This window comes from Haemorhous mexicanus, chromosome 4 (genome assembly GCF_027477595.1).
Source record: "Haemorhous mexicanus isolate bHaeMex1 chromosome 4, bHaeMex1.pri, whole genome shotgun sequence".
Taxonomy (NCBI): Eukaryota; Metazoa; Chordata; class Aves; order Passeriformes; family Fringillidae; genus Haemorhous; species Haemorhous mexicanus.
Genome location: NC_082344.1, coordinates 21,428,095 through 21,446,578, shown reverse-complemented (window position 1 = coordinate 21,446,578; position 18,484 = coordinate 21,428,095). Strand labels below are relative to the sequence as shown.

The 18,484-nt window shown below is 39.5% G+C and overlaps 1 long non-coding RNA gene across 1 annotated transcript; it reads left to right on the top strand.

Moving 5' to 3' along the window:
• Positions 1 to 9,499: 9,499 nt before the first annotated feature.
• LOC132326180 (uncharacterized) lies at positions 9,500 to 17,537 on the top strand. The gene is made up of 4 exons (XR_009486161.1): positions 9,500 to 9,622; positions 10,974 to 11,082; positions 11,219 to 11,281; positions 16,291 to 17,537. It is a non-coding gene; the product is annotated as an uncharacterized LOC132326180 (long non-coding RNA).
• Positions 17,538 to 18,484: the final 947 nt, after the last annotated feature.

The window sequence follows — 18,484 nt, the reverse complement described above, 5'->3', positions numbered from 1 at the left end:
TCAGAGGGACTCAACAGCCAGGGAAATAAGGTAAAAAACTCCAAACCAAGACAAAACAGAAAAAAACTTAAACCAAAAAAAACCCTGAAAAAGTCCCTCAGACAAAAGCCCCAAGTACTAAAGAGAATTTTTCTTCCTTTAATGTTCTTCCCACATTCTTGCAGCCACATTCCGCATGTGTAAGGCACCATATCTCTTTGCAGTTCAAAATAGTTCAAGGAGAAGAATCCAAGGAGGTAGGGGCAGAGGGAAAGAGAAGCAAGTGCCTGTGTTCTCCTTACCTTGTAAATATACAAACTCTCATGGTATTGCTTGACAATAGCTGTCTCTATGTGTGGCCTAATTCAATCCTCTTAAAGGCCATGTGAATTGTGGAAGATGCAGCTTTTGCAGTGTAACTTGAGCTTTGGAACTGGTGGCAAGGCTTTTTTTCCTAAGTTGTTGAATGTCAAGAAGTCTCACAGAATAAAAAATATATAAGAGATTTTAATGGAGGACTTTTTTGGAGGAATGCCTATTTTGCAGAACCAGTTTCAGAGATGATGAATCTATTCTGTACAAACCACTAAATAATGGAGCAGAAGACCTGCCTTTTGTAAAGAAATTAGAGAGGGAGCCTAAAGGTGAGATAGCAGAAAGCTCAATATATTGTCTTTCATTTTCTCACTGTTCTGTTTCAAATTTCCATTGCAGTAGGTGCAGCTGAAGTGGAAAACTAAGTTAGAAGAAAAGAAGAGAAAATAAATGTCATCCATTTTGAGGAGATGCATCCTAAACTCCAAGAGAAAAATGGAAATAACTAAAAGCAAGTACTTGAGTATGTTCACAATAGAGAGATGATTTTTTTTATAGTGAGTGTATGATAAAAATCAGCAATGCTTTAAACCATGAGAAAACAATCCTGCTCTTCTCAGTATAACTAGTTTATCTACCATAAATCTCGATAAAATAACACTTGATTGAATAAATATGGAAAATATTGAGATAGGAACTTTTCAGAGCAGAAGAATAGACAAAAATTGGAAAAGGACTTTCCAATAGTTGCTGGTTAGGTAAAGAAGTTTGCATTTTCCAAAGCCACACATTTCCTTCTAATTGCAGTGAGCAGTGCAGGTGACTTGCTGGGATCATGCTTGCCAGCCTGCTATGGGAGATATTCCTACTGAACTCCTCTTTGAACCCTTAATTTGAAAGGGGTAGAAAAGGGAAAGGCAAGTGACCGTGGCCACTAATGAAGCGCCTTTCAAGGTACCCAAACTCTCTGCAGGGATGAAACACTATTGAATTTATGTACTTCTGCAGTCAGTGATCCCATGCAAGAAATTTTAACTATTTGTGCCACCTGAGATGAAGTCACCATGATGCCTTCAAAGGCTTTTTGTATCCTGACTTTTGTTGGCCAGAGTAAACTTTGTAGAACAATAGATGAGCAGAGACAATGTTTGGTTCCCTATTTTTATCATCTCATTATTTGCAAAGGGTTCTGTGGAGATGTAGACAACATTAGGAGCATTTTTCCATAATGAAAAAATGTTTGATGAACTGTATGACATCGGGAATACAGAATGGGTGGGTTAACCTGCGTTTAAAAGAGTGGTAAGTATAAGCTTATCATCTCAGCCCTTGTAACCAACAGAGAAAGCACTAAAACCAGAGGTTGATTCATTCCCTTTCAACAGAGATGGGATGAATCACCATCTGGAGGGTTAATGCCTTTTTTTGTCTAAAGTTCTAAAGTTCTAAAGTTGAGGTTCAGGGAGGTACATCCCACCCTATTCAGATTATTTTAAATTACATAATAAATCTCTTTTATTTGTCCCTCAAAACATAGATTGAAATGACCTTGCACACTGGGGTGAAAAGTTAACCTTAACATTTTGGTGAGCACTCTTTTGTAATTTTCACAGTCCATGCAGGAGACCTTCCCCAACACATGTACATTCATTGCCTCCACAGGAATTTCATCTGTTAAGTTTGGAATGACTGTAGGTGCCAGCAGTCCCAGTCTGCTGATGATTCAGAGCCTTTTTGGCAACAATCACCCATCCACAGCTTGTTAGACAGAGCATCCTTGCTCGATGACTTGCATGCCACATGTGTGGTACGTGCTAGAATCTGCTGCAGCGTTTGCAAGGTGGAAGCTGCTCAGAGCCAAGCTCCTCATCCTTGCTTGCAGAATTGATAATGTCATTCAGAGACACCAGCTGGTGTTCTGGAAGGGGATTACAGAATGCAAGTGAGTTCCTGCAAGGTGGGAAAGAGTTCTTGTAAGAGCTCCCATTCTTTTCCCAGTTTGGTCTAGATGTTGTAAGTGTGATTTCTTTTCATGAATTCTAGAGGTGCCACCTTTCTCTTGCCTTCAAAGCATTTTGTATGCCAAAAAGTTATGGCAGTCATACAGCATGCATGTTCTATACTTTTATCCCAAAGAAAGGAGCTACTAATGAATTTTAGTGAACATTTTCCAGATCTGTGATCGTGTTGGGAAAATACAATCCAGATAAAGCTGTAACAGAAACAAGAGTAGTTGTGCCTTCTGCAGTGATTATGAGTTTTCTATGGCGATTATAGAAGTATGGAAGGCAAACCCAGTGATATGTCCTTTTCTTGAGATAATTTAGGAATATAACTTTCCTCACAGTGGTCTTGATAAAATATCAGTCAGGAAATTTGAATGTAGCCAAATGCCTTCTTATCACCATTTGTTCTTTGGACTAGACTCGTTAATCAATAATACAGAACACGTGTCTTGGTATGGTAAGATTCCATCTTACTCTTTATCTCAAGTTTCAATGTCTGAGTTTTCTTATAACACTTTATCTGATGTCACCATACAGTTTGAATGTGGCTGTGTAGTTGGTGGTTCTTCTCTGGTCTCCAACTTCCCACTTCAAGCAATAGTTAGTATGCTTCTAAGTAACTTCTCATCTTCCATGAAAACTAATTCTTTGATATTATATTTACAATATCTTCCTTTTTGTATGTATCTGAGAAAAAAATAAAAAGATAAAAAGATGTTTCCATTTAGTCATCTGAACATGAAATTTCCAGTGAAGAGTCTAACCCTCAGAACCATAATATGTAAACACTGTACATATACTTGCCCCCCTATTTTCTGTGCTCTGAAGTATATAGATAGTAATAACTGATTCATCCAGCTTCCCACCTATTCTACAGCATTTCCAATAAAGCTGCAGCGTCTCAGTCTTAACAGTAAGAATCTTCATGACTTTAAGTTGCATGGCTGCCTTGTATTGCCCCTGTCTCAGAGGAGTGCTCTGTTACTCAAGTTAGATGGTTCCTCACAGTTCCTTGTTTGAAATGCTTCCAAAGGAGCTTGAAGACTCAGGGGGGAAATTATTTCCAAGCTGCTCTAAGAAAACTCTTCATATATGACATTATGATTGGGTTATAATGACAACACACTTCAGAGCTGCAGTTTGATTGCAAATCTGAGATGCACCCAGAGGCATATTCTATACATTACTATCCCAAGCTTACAGTAGATTTGCCTTAGATTACTTAGAAGTTGCATGATGTTTTTTTTTTTTTTGAGGTTGCTTATTTGGCAGAGTGCTTCTCGGCTTTTATTCTGCTGCTTAATGCCAGGGATGGTATGCTTAGGCTTCAAACTCTCAACAGAATTGCAGATATTGTGAAAATCACAGAACTTTCACAGAATTGTGCATATAGGAACAGAAATTCACCTAGTACTCCATTATTGAGTTTTTACTTTGGTAAGCCTCTTGGAGGAACTCCTGCAGCAGAAAGCTTTTGACTATAAAAGAAGACCAACAGCCTAAAGACTCAGTGGACCTGATTCAAATCTTGACTCAGATGACAGCTGACTGCCTTTTCTCACAGGCACATGAGTGTTCTTCAAGTTCAATGGAGATACAACAATTGCAGACATTAAAAGAATTAAATCACCTGGGACCCGTGGTTTCGTTTCTTTATATATCATTCTTTTTCTCTGGATATCTGAGTCTGCCTGGGTTAGTCACCTTTAGGATTACTGGTTTTTTCTTTAGAATCATGGTTGAGATCATTCACTCCAAGATCTTCATGATCCCATGTGTTTTAATTGATCCTGACTGGTTTCTGTTAAGACCCAATAATGAGACACAAATACCATCTTGTGCTTGTAGACAGGAAAAAACCCATTTAGATGAAGCATAGTGGTTTGGTTTTGGAAATACCTTGTAGTGAATGTGTGCATGACATTGCAAGTCATCACCTACCTTCAGCAAAGAAAGAATTTGCTTGGACAAGTTACCTAAGTTGATCAGTAACTCTAAGGTTTCTCTTCCTGTGACTTCAGGAACTCTTACAACTGTATTTCCTTTCAGTAATTTTGTAAATTTATATTTTTATTTCTTTTATATAATATGACTTGAGGTAAGCATTATGTCAATGTGATTGTTTACCCTTTAAGGCACCCCATGATTATAAATGCAAGCTTAACCGTGCAGTACCAGAACACAGGATTTACTGGATCAATATAGTTTTAACTGGAGTGCTCCAAAATAACAAAATCAGCTTTCTTTCCATGGAATTTTTACCATTCTTGTCTTCTTGGCACCGCTAATATCTTTTTAGTTGATCAAGTGTTCACCTCTATTCTGTTTGAGTAAGTAATTAGCAACTGTGCATTCCTTAAGGCAGATAGGCTTTCTCTTCTTCAGCACAGGCTGGCTTGAAGATAAATGCAGAGAATAGCTTTACTGTTGATAGGAGTGAGTCAGGCAAGTTCCCAGTATGTAGGATGTTAGTGGGCTAAGTGCCTCAAAACCTAGGATCCCCCAGCATTTTCTATGCTTTATTGGTCTAATATTTTGGCAGCAGACTCTGTGGAGCAGCACACCTTTAGTGGATCTGGATTCTGCATCTTAGGCTGCCTGTTCTGTTATTTTCACAAGATTTTCTGCTGCTCAGGGGGAAATGATTCAATGTTCCATTCATTTCTGCTGATACCCTGAGGGTTTTAGCAAAGCAGGAGTGGAAAAACCTTTGAATGGCAAAAAAGATGTATAAAAATGGCAGACAAACCAACATTTCTAAGCAATCCGTTCCAGGAACATACAAAACACATTGTCAAGTGTCCTAGATAGATGTTGTATCTTTAAATAATGAATAAAGCAGTACTTAAGTACCAGTTTCCATAGTGAATAGAGAACTTTCCTTGATAATTCTTTAAATTCCTCAATAAAGATGCTTTTGAGGAAATGGCCACTGAAAGGACAGTTCAGAAAACCATTGACCATTTTCCCTACAGAGAAGAACAACATGTAGAGGGTCTTCTTAATTTTTTTATTATTTATTTCTTTTCCTTTACCGTTTTAGAGAATGTCAAAGAGTAGATCTTAAAATGCCCAGAAGGTGGGATCGGTGCTTTATAACCCGTCACATGCACTTATCAAGGGATGGGTGTTTTAGAAATTCCCTTGCTCAGGACGCAGGGTTAAAGAGGTTTCAGCACTATTCCCATTTTTGTGCTGGGAAGAATTAGCAGTTGAGTGACTATAGACATTTTGTCACTTTTCAGTGCACTCACAATGTGCCCATTAATACTAATGGAAATCTCCCACATGCATAAGAAATGGAGGGTCTTCTCTGTATGTTCAAATAAGAAATTCCTTGGTCATTCATTATTCTTTTTCCACTGAAACAGGAAATTTCTATTCAGTAAATGCTTACCTCAGTGATAGTTTTGAAAGGATTTATTTGATAACTGGAAGGGGTGAGGTGGAGGGAAAGATAAAAGGAAGGGAGAAAGAAATATTGGGAAAGGAGGAAAGGGGCAACTAAAACCAGGATGCAGGTTTGTTTTTTTCTTAGCTAACTATTCCTATGATCTACTATTCTTGCCCTTTTCCACTAAACTCAGAAAGTTTACAATAACCTCCTCACAACAGTTTTATCAAAAAGAGAAATCATGCTTCCAGCTATAATGTCTGATGGACAGCAGCATCCCTCAAACAGCTCAGCTTTACTCTTTGTGGGGAAAGAATAAAAGGAAGACGGAATAAAATGGAAATTTCATTTCACAGCAGTATTTGATTGCCCAAATCCATACAACTATAGCTTATGCACTCTGTAAAACACCTCTTAAAATACAAATGCATCTACAGTAATGGTATAAAATTTACTCCTGCTGTAAATGTTCAACTTATGGTCAATATTTTTCCCTAAATCTGGAAAATGGTAGCATAATTTAGATGAATCTGGGGAAAACCTCAGCAGCAGAAGGATCCACTTACTCAGTAGACCTGTGGGATTTTGCCTCTACATACCTAAGGCCCACATTTTCTCTTCACCAGGACTTGGTGTGCTTTAGAGCCCAATGACTAGGCTAGGTGGAGACAGTCTTTTCAAGAACAGACCTGTCCACCTCTTTAGGGCCTGATGTGACCAGTCTGCCTCTGCATCTCATGCCATGGCACTGAAGATACCTTGTCTGGCCAGATAATTTCATAGAACTGCCACTCATGTTGTCTCTGGTAACACCAGTCTGGACAGGTAAGGTTGGGACTCCGTGAGGTGGTTTCTGGCTCACTGTGACTAATATTTATTTATGTTTAAATATATGACATTGTTCCTTAGTGGTATTTCATCAGTGCTTTACATAAGGACATCTCACAAATGCAAGTTGTGAGGCTAAGGAAATCCCTCTGTCCTGCCTGTTTAACAGATCCCTTAGTTTCACATGGGAAGACTCGGGGGGAACTTGAAAATGTGGTCTCTGAGTAATATTTCTGAACAGCTGGTGGTCATAGAACCACAGCAAATGATTTGTGAAAGGTGTTACCTGTTGGATGTCATGGTAGAAATGCCAGGAACCAAAGTAATGGTGCTTGACCTGCCCCTCCTCTCCCCAAAAACCTGTGTATTGCTCAGGAAAAGGGCTTTCTTCTTCACCATGTTGTCAGATACCACCTTCTTCTCCTTGTCACAGCAGTGGGGAAGCAAGAGTGACCATCTTCATCCTCCACTGTGCTGACAAACATTAGTGGAGACAAGGCTCAGTGCCTATAAATTAATAATGTCTTGTCAGAAAAAGTGGATAGCAGCTTGGGCAGGTGGAATAGAAATTTCTGTGTCTCCAAATGCTGAGTATTTGGATAATGAGAAGAGAGGCCAGAGAGACCTCATTAGATGACACGAAACCAAAAATTCCCATGAGAGATTTTCTCATACCATGTTCCTCAGGAGGATTGGATGGGCTGTGGATTAAGGCCAGGGAGGAAATGGCAGACTCACCTGAAAACTCTGAGGGCACAAACCTCCCTGGAGGTGTTGAACTGCTGGACTGCTGACTGCTGAAGGATGAGTTTTTTCTGTCTCCCTGTTGCAGCTGTGCCCTATTTCATAAGTAATTAATAATAATTTAGACAAGAAGAGGCACAGTGATTGAATGCCTGGTATATTCATCTGGGGTGAAGGACAGTGTCAACTTTTACCTCTGCCTGATTCATTACAGGGATCTCAGTGTGCATTTCCTACATTCCTAGGTAGTTGTTTTCCTACTCATTTTGCTTGATAGCTGTGAGCAAATGTAACTGGTTTGTTCCTTGGTATAAAATCTGGAAGTCTTGCCTCCCAGACAGATATTCATGCTCACGAAAAAAATGGAGAATATGACATTAAGTAGTATTACTCGAAATCCAGTGTATAATATCTATAAAAATATAAACTTTCCCATACAATGTCTGAGCTTACAAGTTTAAAGGGGATTTTTAACTTCATTTTCATCTGCTTGCACATAACTTGAAAGTCAAACATTCCAAATGAAAAGTTGTATCAAATTAAGTTGGATGGTCAAATTAAACAGAAGAAAGTTTTCTCAAAATATGAGTTCTGGTCTAGGCAAAAGTAGTAGAGAAAGCAGATGAACACTAAGAACAGTGATCCAAACCCTCTGAAGCAAAAATGACAGCTGGTGTGTATCAATGTTTTATGGAAGGGTCCGAGTGTGTGTGTTCTCAAAGATGATCTGTTCCTTGGAATAGTAGTAGTCTTGGGTAAAATGCTTATGGAGTTGGAATCTGAGCAGTTCCCCAATAATCCTGCTGCAGAGGACATCTTTATCTATACTTATGTGTGACTCAAGGGACGCTGGTAATACTCTACTCTTTTGTGATGTTTATGAGCATTTTATTAATATTTTAGTTGCAGTTAATGGATGTTCCACCAATTTTCCTCACATGTTAATAAGCATTTGCTAAATTTTTAATTTCCGTGGCTGCAAACTGATAAATTGTTTCTAATAAAACCCTTCAAAACCATCCCTTTTTATCTTTCACAAGCTTCAAATATATTTTTAGTCACAATAAAGGAAAAGAACTTTGCAAAATTTCTGTATTTTTCCAGTGGAACATTTTCAAGTTGTTCATCTTTTTCAGCTGTCCTTTTAGGGGTGAAGTAATAATTTTTGCTTATAGAACTCCCATAGGAATTTTTTCACTGGCTTAGATTGATGGTCCGTGTAGCTCAGAGATGCTCTTTAAAGTGGACACCTGAGCCTGGCTGCTACTGATGTGGGCACAACTAAGTTCACTCTCACAGGTGAGTTTTCTGGAGATATTTTAATTTTTCAGACTTACCACTTTGTATTCTCCTGGTCTGCTTCTCTCTGCCCTACAAGATGCTCCACTGGTGTCAACACACCCCCATGTATTTGCTGATTTTACGTTGTAAACTCTGTAAGTTGAAAGAAAAGTAGGAAGGATCACACTGTCATCCAATTTTGAGACCTCAGAAATGTTTTCTGGAAGTCTCCTCAGAGCACCTTAATGAATACTGGCCAGGAAATTCAGTCTTGGGAAGATAGATGCCTTCATAGTCTAAACCACATGGTAAACTTTCTGCTGATTAAGAGAATGCACTTTGGGAGTGAAAACTTTTGTATCCTTTGCAAGAACAAATCTAGGAGAAAATGTCCACAATGTTCTGTGAAGGGCTGGCAAGGAAGGAAAAACAGTGGATCATTTGCTATTCAAACTAAATAATTTTTTATCATATTCCACTGAGATGAGGTGAACAAAGGTCAGTGTACAGTTGGCTTTAATTTTGCTCTTGTCTTGACTTAGTCTAGAAAAGACTCTGTGAGGTGTTAGAAAAACTCTAAGGATAATACACTGCTGAAAGACACTGCTGTTCCTACTGGTCAAATGTGTTTCAAATTAATTTTGTTTCAATTTATTGATGCTTGTATATTTAATACTACTTAAAAATATCTATACTTTGTCCATGCCAGACAAACTAGACTTTTTCTCTTTATACTGAATTTGAACACCACAATATAAAATTGGTGGTGATTACTCACATATGGGACCTCAGCAGAAAATCTATGGCAGAAATTGTTTTAACCTCTACATAGCTGCATTGATAAAATCTATGACTGATGCAAAAACCTGTCTGAGAATTAAATTCTATCAAATAATTTCACTGTGGTTATTTGTACGTGTTCAACTTTCTACTCCTTCTCTCTCCGGTTTCAATGCTAATGTTCAATTCACAAACAGGCTGAAGATAACCAAAAGAAGAATCCTGCAACTGAACCACCTTTGCAGTTTACAGTGGGCTTATTCTCTCCATGGCAAAGACCTTTTCCACACAAGAGGTCTGTATAAAATCCAGCAATTCTGAAGAGTATTGTAAAATACTTGCTGGGATTTTAAAAGTTTTAATGTCTGAAGGGGCTTTGTTCTGCTTTGGCTAGATACGACTACTTAAGAAAGGAAAAGAGTCCAAAACCACCCAGGGTAATCTTTTCCTCCAGGAATTTAAACTCTGTGCTAACAGTAGCTTCTCAGCCTTGAGTCTTAACTAGTCAGAGCTTGAAGAAAAATCCACTGATAGTGTTGCCTCGCTCTTCTGAAAGTTTTGTCTGAGCTCAAAAAGGCAGTGTAGCAAGTCTGCTGAAAAATCAAAATTTGTCTGGATGCCACAAATTGGAATCAAGAAATGTTCTTGTAATACTTTCCACTGGTAGCCCCTGTAACAACCACAATTGAAAATCTCCCATATAAATAAAGGTATTTACATATATGCAGTGAGTGCTAACTGGGCAGATAACCTGTGTTTGAAGTGTGTGGGACAAACGTGCCTCAAATGTGTGTGCATATGCAGTTAATAAGTTTTCTTTTCTTTCCTGGAACAAAGCTCTTTCAGCACACTGAGTTCCTGGTGTCAAAGTGAATTTTCAAGTACTAGTGGTTTAGATAGCACTGACCATATCAAATAATGTTGTTTGATCCCGTCCATTCTGAAATCTTTAACATCTAACACCAAAGTCAGCTTTCTTTCTTCCTGTGTGCATCCTCCATGTGTGTCCATCCTTCTAATGAACTTCTTTGGCTGAGCTTCAGCACTTCAAATCAAGTTTAAGAAAAAGAAGGGGGAAAAAAAAAAGCCTCCACAGGCAGGCAACAAATCTGGTGAAGGATCTGGTAAACAATCTTTTGTGGAGCAGAAAAGGGAACTGGGATTGTTTAGCCTAGAAGAAAGGAGGGTCAGAGAAGACCCTATCACTTTCTATGACTACCTGAAAGGAGGTTGTAGCAAGGTCAGGACTGGTCTCTTCTCCCAGGTAATGAGCAATAGGACAAGAGGAAAAGGCCTCAAGTTGTACCAGGGGAGGCTTAAACTGGATATTAAGAAAAATTTCTTCACCAAAAATGTTAGGAAGCATTAGAATGGGCTGTCCAGAAAAGTGGTTGAGTCACTACCCCTGAAGATGTGTAGGTGTGGCACTTAGGGACACGGTGTAGTGGTGAACTGGGCAGTGCTAGGTTGGACTCTGTGATCTTGAAGGTGTTTTCCAACCTAAATGATTATATGATGCTGCGATTCTTTTTAAATCAGTCACATTTCCTTTGTTAAGAGACAGCGCTACAGCAGATTCAATTCCTCACCTTTACAGGTTACATCAAGCTGCCCTTGCCTTCATCCCATGTTCCCTTGTCTTGCAGGCATAACAGAAGACATTAATTTTGCTCCTGTAGCAACCAGTAATTACAAACCCTTACTTCTGCTGAGACTCTTGGACTTGGCCCAGTCGAATTGAGGGGACCCAAGCTGGTAAGTTTGCAACAGAGATTGTTTGGAGTCATGTCAATGGAACCATGAAGATATAACTCAGAGGGTTCAACTTTTACAGGAAAAATAGAGCATTTTGGTGGAATACTTTCATGATCTCCATGGTATTTTTCCTCAGGAACTGCAGTGGGTGGTTTCTAATATTGCTGTGGATGAAGGCACACACAACACATAACTGAAGGTAATAAGACGTGCTTTAGCATGGTGAGTCTCCCTTACATCCCCCACAGACCTTCAAGCTGTTCTTTGCAACAACTAAGCTACATATCGTATCTCTTGCTGCTCATGTTGCTCATGATCCCTACTATGGAATAAGTACCACTACAGAGGCCAAAATGTTCAGGTACTCCAAGTGCATCAGCTCAGCTTCCCACAAGGATAGCTGCTGATCACTGCTAGTGAACAAAATCAGATGACTAAAAATCATGTGCCAGATGAAAATTGTTTTGTTCATGGCACACAAAGACACCCAGAGCATGCACTGCTAGTTCCTGTGGCCTTTTGGTCATGACAAAAGTACATGAATAATTTACTCAAAATTTACAGGACCAATGTTTACTGAGAGCAGCATCTGCTAGATTCCAATTTTCTCTATTTTTCTATCTGTTTAACCTGCTGATATTTCAATTAGATGGTCAAGCATGGGAGAAAAATGGATCCCTTCCCCATGAAGACATACTTCTTTAGATATGCTAGTAGCTTCTTTTCCATGTGCTGGAGATATTTATTAATTTTTTTCATCTGGGCTCCTTCCTCTGTTCCTGCTTCCTTTTTACCCATGGGAAAAGTGACTACCTCTTGTCACTTCTGTAATATTAAAGCTTGCACTACTGGAAGAAAAAAAAAAAACCAATATTTTCCTGGTCTTTCTTCTCTGCTGGAAAAAAATTTTAAAAAAATCTTATTTCTTTTTATTTTGGCCCTTATATTTCTTTCTATGGCATATTTCAAGGACACATTTTGATTCTAGAAATGGATGTTTTTGAAATCCAGCTGGAAATTTTGTCATAGCCTAACAAGTTGATTTAGGTATCACTTTAGAATCTATGAACACAAATGTGGGAAAGTCAAGCTCCTTTCATAGGAATCCTAATTTGTATCTTAACACATTCTGTGACATATTAATAGATTAGATTGTACTTGCAGGTAACAGGTAACAGAATTTCTTTAAGTGAAATCTTAATTTCATTACATTTATGAAAAAACATATTATTCTGTATTTATATTAAATTTCTTATGCAGTTAAAATTCTTTCCCAAAAGATTTATTGGATCTGTAGGCTATATTCTGCCTTTCAGTCATGGACCCTACAGAATGATAAATAGTATTTAAGATTCAGGCAGAATCTTGTGAGTGGAAGAATAAATGCTCATATTGAAACATATGGGCAAGCAGGATCTCCTTGAGTGTGTAGCAGCAACAGTTTGGATTTCTGGTACCTCAATGCCCATGCTGGGAGACAAATTCTGTTGTCTGACCTATCTCTGTTATGGATCTTTTTTCCCTGCTTTTGACCTGAGGAAGGAGATTTGGGAATCTGATAAAAAAATAAAAGGAAAAGTGAAAGGAAGTTCTCAATTTTGTGTGATGGGATTTGGTTTTATTCTGGATTTGCTCTACCAAAAGGACTGAAAACTTTAAGGTATTTTTCTCCCTGCAAGTGAATACAACTCAAATTGTCACAAAAGGTTTCAGCTGGTGTCCACATAAGGATCTGGTCTCCTATAAAGTCTGAATTTTCAGCTAGTAAGGATGGAAAACAGCCAGCTTCTGTACCACTCTACAATGACCTGTATCTTAAGAAGAGTGTGGGATAATATGAGCAAATTGTGATTATGTTTTGCTTTCTTCTGAGCACTGTATGTTCTGCTCAGTGTGCTGCTCATCCACCTTGTGAAGATTAGTCTGTGACTTTCTGCTAAGCTCTGAAAGTACACAACAGGCCTTAAATCTAGGGTGAACTACACAGGTCTCCTCACTCCCCTCTGACACACACAGGCTATGAGAGAACATTTAACAATCTAGTTTCACCAGAGCTAATCACTCCTCTCTGCAGGGAAAGTCAGGCAAGTTTCTGTAGCTGCAAGTCAGCGTCGACACCAGCCATCTGGCTCCTCAATCTTTTCTCGTTTAATGGCACTTGCCTTCCATTAATTGTTCCAAGGCCATTTCTATTTTCCATTAGCCCCTGCTCTTAAGCAGATGGTTTGAAACAAATATGTTCAACAATATGAGTAAATTTACAGGCAAGCACGGGCTGTAGGGATGGCTGAAACTACCAAAGAAAATAGCTGCCTTCACTCTGTTGTGGACATTAATATTCTTGTTCCTTTGGACAGGACAGTTTTTCTCAATCTCTTTAGGCTCCTTGTGGCTGTGCTATACCTACCTGTCATGAGGTCTCTACTTGTGTGCTAGTCTGAATTCTGCCCATGTTTTTGAATATTATCAGAAGCAAATGAATTCTTTACTTGGTGTCTGAACTTGCTTAATTTTTACAGAAACCTCAAGCACCCCTTTCCAAGTAATGATGTCTACATGAGCAGAGATAATAGGAAGTGTTCACCTTTAAATGTATTGTCATTTTCAGAGAGCAGAAAACAGGGAAATGTTTTCATTTGCATTTTTTGTTCCCTGCTACAATTACCACAGTTTTTACCAGCTTTATAAACCACTAGTGCTTTTTCTGCAGTTGTTCCTTCATAAACAAAAATGCAGATCAGCTGAAAACATGACATGGTTAAACTGAAGGTAACAAAATTCTTGATGCAGTAGCAGATGGCTAATCAGGCAATATCACTGCGGGAGCAAATTATGTGCCACTGGCATCAGCACCTGTAGCTTTGTACCCAGGCTTTGAATAAGAAATGCCAAGCAGTGTGGCTTTAAGTTTATGTTCTGACTGTAATCACAGTCAGATAGACATCTGCGAGTACAGGTTCTGCTTTGAAAAGCAATTCAGTACTCAGGTAAAAGGGTTTGGGTGCAAATTTTGCCAGTATCGGTGTGATTTCTTTTTTCTTTTATTTTGGGAAACAGAAGTTGGACTGCAGGACTGGTACGGGGAAGGGAGCAGGAAGATTTTTGCAAGTATGTTTGTTATGGTAATTCATGATTCAAAGAGAACTGAACTATTCTTATGGCCATGACTCTGCACCTAAGGATGAACATGGTCTTGCTAAATATGCAAGTGGCTCACAGCAGAAGGTCCATCTAGGCCAGTATTCTCCGCTGCATCCTGGGTGCTACTGATCAGCAGCAGATATTTACACAGGAATATGAAAAGTGAGGGAAAAGGAGATATTCTTGCAATGATCGGATGAAAAGCTGCACCACTTCTGTTATTTACTTGCCCTGCACTGTCCCGTGTTGCATGAATATAATAATTATTTTTGCTCATTACTATTTCTGTTTCATTGTCTTCCAAGTTTTGCCTATATTGTGTTTAACACAACAGGGAAATACACATCAGGATCTGATGAAAATATAATTGTCTTTTGGAAGAGCTCTGTATCCTCTTTCTTCATCTAGGTGTGGTGTTGCTTCTTTCTCCTCTGTTGCTAATCCAGCTGGGATACAGGAATATGCATTGAGTTATTTTCAATGGAGAAGAGACAAATTAATTTTCTGCTACAGAAATCCAAATTATTGATGCAGAAAAATCATTTAAATACTGTCCCCATCTCAGCTGTGGAGGAGCATTGGTTACTGCAAACACAAATATGTCACATTTACTCTCCTCATTAAAAATCCTGTTCTTTAGAATACATGTGGGTAAACAGAAGGTTGGAGTTTTCTCAAAGGAAATAAATCAAAACATGGGCCAGATCAAACTTGTGCATATAGAATCGTAGAATGGGTTGGAGTGGAAGGGGCACTGAAATATCATCTATTTCTGAACCCCTGCAATGGCCAGGAGCACATACCACTACCCCAGCTTGTTCATAGCCTCATCCAACCTGGCCTTGCACTTGGCCTTGTTGAACTTCATGAGGTTCACATTGGCCCAACTCAAGCCTTTTACAGTCCCTCTGAAAGCCCCTTCTCTGTATGGAATCAACTCCACCACAGAGCTTGTTGTCACCTGCAAGCTTGCCGAGGACGTCCTCAGTCTCATTACCTGTGTTGGAGATGACCATATCAAGGAGCACTGGTCCCAGCATGGACCCTTGAGGAACCCTATCTATATCTGATTTCCACCAGGGCATTGAGCAGCATTTAACTCTTTGGATGAAGCCTTCCAGCTAAGTTCTTATCCATCTAACAGTCCATCCATCAAACCATATCTCTCCAACTTAGAGGTAAGATTGCTGTGGGTTGCCATGTCAAAGGCCTTACAGAAGTCCAGGTAGATGGCATTCACAGCTCCTCTTCCCCTGCCCACTGATGCTGCCATTCCATTGTCAGGCACCACTTCCTCTTTGTGACGCCCTGTTGGCTTTTTCTAATCACCTTCTTGTCTTTGGTGTTTCTGTTCCATGGTCTCACAGAGGGGAGGCTGACATGTTGGTAGTTCTTTTTAACTTTATCTAGAAAATGAGTGTGGGATTTTTTGCTTCTCCATTCAGCAGGGACTTTGCCTGACTGCTGTGATTTTTCAAATATGGGGGAGAGTGTTTTCGCAAATCCTATTCCCTCAGGGCCCTGGCACCCAGGATCCCATGAACTTCAAGTTCCTCAGGTGGTCTCAAACTGATATTCTCCTATGATGGGAGACAATGGGATCAACCTTTCCTCTTCACAGCCAGGGTGAAAGAGAAAAAATATATTACTTGGACAAGTAGTATTTCATTTTGACACTCTCTGCAAGGTCCTTTCCAGCTCATTACATGCAAATCAGAGCATTCCTTCTTTATCCTCTTCCCGGGAAACTCACTTTCTGTGTATCTTGCAAGGTTGTACTATAAAAACTGCGGTGCATGATGATACAAGGACATAATCATGATGGCATTAAAAACGGCCTGAAGAGGCAAATTTGTGGGTCAAGATGAGAAAGGTGAAGTTATTTTCAATGGGACACAGAAAACACTTCTTGGAGTCACTTTCATGCCTATGGAGAGGATCACTTGTGTTATAGCTGTTGTTCCTCCATTTATCCAAAACTGGGCTAGAAAACACTTTTGAGTTAGATGGATCTGAGAAAAAAAAAAAAGTAAAAAAATATTTATGTATTTATGTACCCACTCACAGACAAGATTGCAAGCTTGTTCTTATTGCTGTGGTCTCATCTTCATGTGTCAGAAGGGCTTGAAGTTTCATCATCAGAATCTTGGAAAACCACCAACCAAACAAGGCAGTGCCCACTCCAGCTCGGATCTCTTTTAACACTGATATCCACAACGACTTTTTGCACGCATGTGTGACATAGTTTGTGTTGCTGGGTGCTCTGCTGCTAATCTGCCTGGTTTACCTAGGGATTGGTGAACTGTGCTTATAATGAACTTATTCTTTCTTTCAGCAAGGATGAAGATGTCTGTGATTGCTAACCTGTATTTCTGCACTGACTGAGATGCATCTCATTGTAACATTCTGAGGGATGAGAGATTGCTCATCTTAAAAAGAAGTGATTCATGGTGCTTTAGAAGCAGCTTCTACTGAAATTCCATGCATTTTCAGAAAACTGACACCCTCCTCATCATGTAGAGGTGTGAAAGTATGGGTGCATGCTGATATCATAGCTCTTTCATGGGTGAGAACAACAGGTGGCTGCTCATTTTTGAAGGCTCTCCATCTTTGTTCTATTAGCAGGACACATCTGGTGCTTCCACAAAGGGTTTTCATATGGAGAGTGTTATCAGTAATTCTTCCATTCTTTTTGGTGCAGCAAGGTCCCAGCTTAAATGCTGTTCTAGTTCTGGTCTTTGCTGTTCAAAAGAGGGACAGGATGTGATAAGGGATGACAGGTGTATAAATACTTGATGGAGAAGGCTAAGGAAGATGGATCAAGAGGCTTCTTAGAGGTATCCAGTGGCAGGACAAGAGGCAATGGGCACAAACTGAAATATAGAAAATTCTGTGTAAAGAAGAGTCTGTTATCTTAAGGTTGATTGAACGTGGGGACAAGCTGTGTAGAGAGATAGTGCAGTCTCCTTCCTTGGACATCTTAAAAAAAGTAATGGACGGAGTCTTACGCAACCTTTAGATGACCCTGCTTTGTGCAGGGGAGGTTGACTACATGACCTTAGATGTCCTTTCCCACCTCAATTATCCTTTGATTCTGCAGATGGTTTTGGGCACTCTTTTTTGCAAATGCAGGCCTGCATTTAATTCTCTCTGCCAGTCCTATATATATTTCTGGTTTTATTAGATTTGTGTAGCCACACAGGTACGGTACTTGCGTATGTCTATTCCAGTAAATTTTCCAACTCTTTGTACCCACAAGTTATTTTTGATGTTCCTTTGTTGTGATGATAATAGAGTCGTTTAAGGTCCTGGAATACCTAACATGAGTGCTTTTAGTTGCCTGTTTCACCACGAGGCCATTGTAAAGTAGGAACAAATATGTTGTGTTTGGCAAATTAGAAATTGTTAAAAGGGTGAACATGGTGGCCATGCCCTGAGCTTGCTCTCTCTTTGTGAGTAATACTGATTGGAAGTGATAAATGGCATACGCAGCTGGAGGAAACTCTTTGTGAATAATGACTTTTGTCTCTTCCATGAATCAGTGTGCATTGTCCTGGTGTTCAGTAAGAACAAATATCAGGCTCCACAGTCTCAAATGCAATTCTAGGTTGGCTGCTTGTAATAATTCTCCTCTAGATGACGGCCTTTAGGACAGAGAATGCCATCAATACATTGAAGAACTGAAACTTTTGTCATCTTCCAATCCTTCAAAGGTGTTGAATCTGTTGGTGTCAGCTCAGCCAGATGACCAGAATGGTGTATCTGTTCACCAGAGATAGTTTCTAGCTTCAGCTGGTGCTACAGGAGCAGTCTGGAAAGCAAACAGTGTTTGCTTGTCATTTGCATTTCAAGTCAAGGAGGCACCATGCTGGCTGGAAGCCAGCACACTTGAGAAAGGAGGGCTCAAGTTAATTCCAGGGTGGAACTGCAGCACGTGGGGTTGTTGAGTCCTAGAATATCCATATTTCCACTCCTCTGCTTTGCTCTATTTAAGGAGTTTGCTGGGCTCAGCATTATTTTGCAAGTACTCTGAAGGGTGCCTTTTATCTGACATTGCTTTTAGCATGGGAGTGGAGGTAAACTGAGGTCCTTGTGCCATTTGATCTGCATGACACTGCTCACTACCAGAGACAACTACCTTCCAAAGAGGGTCTGTGAAGTACTTACATCTCTTTCTTGACTTTCATCTTCTGTTATAAATACCTTGTAGTCATGGTTTCATTACAAATTATATCTTTCAAGAAATGCAAACTGAAGTTGT